The sequence below is a fragment of the Neovison vison genome, chromosome 7 (assembly GCF_020171115.1).
Source record: "Neovison vison isolate M4711 chromosome 7, ASM_NN_V1, whole genome shotgun sequence".
NCBI classification, from domain to species: Eukaryota; Metazoa; Chordata; class Mammalia; order Carnivora; family Mustelidae; genus Neogale; species Neogale vison.
Genome location: NC_058097.1, coordinates 94,949,408 through 94,954,334, shown reverse-complemented (window position 1 = coordinate 94,954,334; position 4,927 = coordinate 94,949,408). Strand labels below are relative to the sequence as shown.

At 42.2% G+C, this 4,927-nt stretch overlaps 1 non-coding gene across 1 annotated transcript; it reads right to left on the bottom strand.

The window, feature by feature from the left end:
• Positions 1–834: 834 nt before the first annotated feature.
• On the bottom strand, positions 835–942 carry LOC122914832. The gene has a single exon (XR_006385902.1). It is a non-coding gene; the product is annotated as a U6 spliceosomal RNA (small nuclear RNA).
• Positions 943–4,927: the final 3,985 nt, after the last annotated feature.

Genomic DNA, 4,927 nt, shown 5'->3' with positions numbered 1-4,927 from the left:
CAAACGAGATGGGCAAAGTGTACCCAGTGTGCGTTCTCTAAACCATTAGCAAGGTTAAAGCTGAGTGTCTCTGCTGTCTGGCCCTAGGATAAGGAATGTTTGCAGTTAATCAGGTTTTATGCGGTAGTCGTTCTACATGGATTTTGCACAGCTCTGCTGATAACAAAGACACGCCATGGAGATATTTGACATTTTTCTTTACAGACCTCATTCTACTCAGCTCTGGACCCTGAGCTGAACTTAGCTTGCTAATGGCTGTCCGAAGAGCGGAGGAGGCTGCAACTTCAAGTCTCCGAAGGCAGCGAAAGAGAGAACGAGACCTACAAAGGCATTTTAGCCTTCACTCCCTTTTTGCGGCTTTGACCACAGGGTTGAAAAATAATTGCAACGGCAGTGATCTAGATACTTAGGAGAGAGCAGAAGCAGTGTGTTTTGAAGTGTTTGCTGTTGTTCTTTTCAAAGAAGTCATCATGATTGTTAGACTAGTTCGTGGAATTATGGTTAGAACAATTTTTAAAACTTAGCTTTATAAATTTAGCTTTTAAATGTAGTCTTAAAATAGAGGAATGGAAAAATACATCATGATCCATTAATTCTAAGAATATTCTGAGACATTTACAAAATCATATTTTTGCAGGATATTTATCATTTGAAAGAAAGGTAAGAAGGAGCAGGTTATCAAGGAGGAGCACCTTGATTAAATGTGTATGTCTCAAAAAGGAGGTGTGTGCATGTGCATAGGGAAAGCCTGGAAGGAGATACTTCAAAACATTAAGAATATGTGTTCTTTTCAGTTTTTGACTGGCAAAACCATTGTAGGTAATTTTCATGGGGTGTTTTTTGTTTTGTTTTGTTTTGTGTGTGTGCCATCCTGACTTAGGATCCGTGTTAACCTTCTCTGTATGGTTCCAATTTTAGTATACATGCTGCGGAAGCGAGCACAGTTTTGATGTTTTTACATATACTTTTCTGTGTCTCCTTTTATATGTCTATAGAATTTCCTTTTAGCTTTTCCCTTAGCTCTGCTGTAAAAAACAAACAAACAAATAAAAAAAAAACAGAAAACAAAAGATGACTTATTTTGACTTAATAAAATAGTGTACCTTTAGGTACTTCATATAGGGTAGACTTATCTCTAAGCATTTTTCTGAAGTTATCTTACTTTATCTTCATACAAATCCTGCTATTATTTATAGTTATTTGCCAGAGGAAGAATTCGAGGCATGGCAAGGTTAGGGACCGTGGTTGTGGCGACCCGAATGTTGTAAGAAAGAACTCAGATTTCACATCCATGGATTCTCTCCAGAGCTGTGCTCAGAACATTAGACCCCAGGCAATGCGTAGGATGCATGGAGGAGTGGGATGGGGGTTTAGGATGACATGTGCTTGTATTATTTGGGAGGAATTCTGTTCCCAGTCCAGCCTGTTGAAAGCAGTGCAGAAGACTAGGTACTCAACTTGAAATGGAGGAAAGATGATCTCTAAATGAACAGGGCAGTAGGGTTGACTGGCAATACAAATGGAATTTTTATCCAGAACAAGTTCCCAATTTTTCATGGCCCGAATGATGGCTACAGAATTTGATGGTCTTTGAAGCTTTTGACAGGAGAGTGAGTGGTAATCAACCCTATTCTTTTTTTTTTTAATAAGAAAAATATTTCTATTTTGTAATGTATGTTACAGTAAAAAGGTCAATATCTTTAATATGTATAAAGGTCTTCTAAACAAATAAGAATGGAAAAGTACAAGAACAGACAACTCACAAAGGAACGTGTATTTTTTCCTGTGGAAAAAAATAACCTTTCTCATTAAAAATATCATAATCAAGTAATAAAATGTGATGCCTCTTTCCCTTGTCAAATTGAGAAATGATGGCATGCAACATTGTGTTAGTATTAGGTAAACAATGTAATGATTTGATACATGAATGTGACACAAAATGCTACCACAATAAGTGAGCATCCATAACTGCACATAGTTGCAAATTATTTTTTAACCCCATCCTATTCAACAGATATTACTTGAGACTGTATCCTGGGGACCAGGCTCCATTCAAGTGGTTTTGAAGGTAGGATGGGAGCGATGGGAGGCTGGAGGAAGCCAGGACTTGAGGAAGGCCCCTAGAGCATGGGAGAGAGATCAGGGTAGGCTTAGCACACGAACAAGAATGCTGAGGGCCATCTGCATGCTCCTTTCCAGTTTCCAATGTGATTTCTTTAAATTTTTTACTTTTTCTTATTTTATGTACCGAAGAACTTCATAAAATGGAAAGACAAGCAGTATTTAACAAATACTTACTATGCACTAGGCACAATGCTAGAATTTTTTCTCATTCTAGCTCATGCAATCTCCTGAAAGACTCTTTTTAGGAGGTCATGGTTGCGTACTAGCCACCTGAAGCTCAGAAGAGTCAGTGAACATGCTGTGAACTCTGGGCTGCTACATGCATATGCAGAACTCTGGCCATTGCACTGAGTTGCATGGGTTCTCGGTTCTCTAAAACTGACATATTGGAGCAGGTGCATTTCTACAAAAGGGAGAGGTTCTTAATCAACTTGGTACCTCTCTCAGCTTCTTTCTCACCTATAAAAGGAGTTCCAGTTTGAGCATGCTCAGCTGGTAGTTTCTCTGAAAATTTCTCCGGCTATTCCCCAACTGGGTCGGGACCCACTTGACACATTCATGACCCCCCCCCCAGTGCAGGCCTTAAGCCTTAGATTTATTTTTTTCCCTCATTAGCCTCCTCTGGAATCGGGCTCAGGAAAGTTCAGTGCCTAGGTGGACAGCTTTTTATAAACAAAGTTTACTGAAATATAGCCAAGTTCATTTGTTCAATACACCTCTGGCTGTTTTTATGCTACAATGAGAGAGTTGAATGGTTGCCAGAGAGACTAGCCTTCCAGGTCCAAAAAAACCCCACCGATCATCACATACTTTGTCATATTTTCTACCTGGGTCGCCTGTTACTCTTGCCTGACTGCTGTTTTAGTTCAGTTCCATCTTTGTTCCAGAAACCCACCATGATTAAGCCAGCCCTGTCCATTACGCCAGCCCTGTCCACTCCCTGCCCCGCCCCGCCCCTTCCTTCACCTTGGACACAAGTTGGAGGGACAGACAGAAGGCTGGCTCCGGTCTTGGAGAAGTCCACAATTACAAGAAAAGATGAAAAACAGAACTGTCAGATACAGAGCTGCAGAACCTCACAGCAACCAACAGACCGATTTCAAAGCAAGACGAAAGACATTTAATGGCGTCTGGAGTTGCAAAAACATTTGAGAAAAACTGAGCAATGAGAAAAGTCTACAGAACTTGACCGTGAGCAGCTCACTGGTGACCCTTGGGACTGTAGTTGTCAGCTGAGTGACGTGGGAAGAAACCAAATTTCTGGCAGTGAAGACGATAAGGATTTGGATTTCCAGAATGGACTTTGAATTACTGGCTGAGGAGGTTAGCACTTCCTGCCTGCCTAATTTCTCATGGGCAATTTTGTGATTTTGTTTCCTTATTTAGCTTCTCTGCACATTAAGAAGAGCTAGTTATGCTCATCATTTGTAATCAAGCAGCTGTTGCCTCCGGAGGCTCTCTGGACAGCCACAGTCCACGTGCCTCCTTCCTCTGAATCTCTCGATGAGTGTTTGGTTTCACTGAAGTTTTGTGGTGGTTTTTTTTCTTTTTTTCTTTTTTCTTTTCCTCTTCTTGAAAGTGTGGAGATTTTGTTTTTGTCCTGGTCTGTGCTCCTTGAATCCTTGATAGCAGAAGCCCTGACACGTTAATAAGGTCATGTCTTTGCTGGTGGACAGCTAGATCAATGGCTTTCAGGTGTTAATGAGATGTCCTCAAACTGTAAGCCCATTGTTAGAGAGCAGATGGCTCCCTGCTGAACCATTAGCCTTCCTTCAGTGGACGACCAAAGGCATTTTTTCACCTCTGCATAAATGTCACTCATCAGGCTTGGATATGCAGTAGAAATCCCAACTGTCTCAGTGGTGAGCTTCTCTCCCTGCTCCTTCAAACTTGACTGTCTCTGACCTCAGAGAGAACTGGTCCTCTCCCTTTCAGCCGTGCATTTGGGCCCCATTTCTATCGCTTCCTCTGGGCATCACCACTTTTCTCACCTTCATCCAAGCGGTGTGGACCCCGCCTTCCCATTGAAAATACTCTGGAAAGTTCATTACTGATACCCCAACTGTCAAACCCACTGACTTCTTTCTCATTGCCTGCCAGGCCCCACAAGCGTCTCCCTGGTCCCTTTCCCAAAACTCTCTTACAGCTTGTGCTAGGGATCCGGTTGTTTTCTTGTTCTTCTCCTTTTCTGATCCCTTGCTTCTCAGTCATTTTTGTGCAATCTGGTTTCTCTGTTCCTTCATGCTGTGGCTTCTCAGATTTCTGTTTCAGGCCTTCTTTTCTTTATTTGCAAATTCTTCCCGGGGTCCTTCCCCCTCATGAGCGAGTTCATCTATCTTTCAAATGCTCAGATAACTCCCAAGTCTGTATCTTTGGTCTCTCTCTCTCTCTCTCTCTCCTGAGCTCAAGACCAGTGGTACCCGGTAATCATTTCTGCAATGATGGGAGATTTTTCTGCACCAGTGATGCAGTAACCACTAGCCTTGTGTGGCTATTGAACATCTGAAATGTGATTAGTGTGAGGAATTGAATTTTTAGTTTTAGTTTAGATGGGGGGAGGGGCAGCGGGAGATGGGGAGAGAGAATCTCAAGCAGGCTCCACACTCACGGAAGAGCCTGACACGGGGCTTATTCTCACGACCCTGAGATCATGACCTGAGCCGACATCAAGAGTCAGAAGCTTAACCGACTGAGTGACCCAGGCACCCTGAATTTGAAGTTCTATTTAATTGGAGCACATCACAATGTCAGTAGCCCCCTATAGCTAGTGCCTACTATATTTCACAACACAGCTGAAGACCCT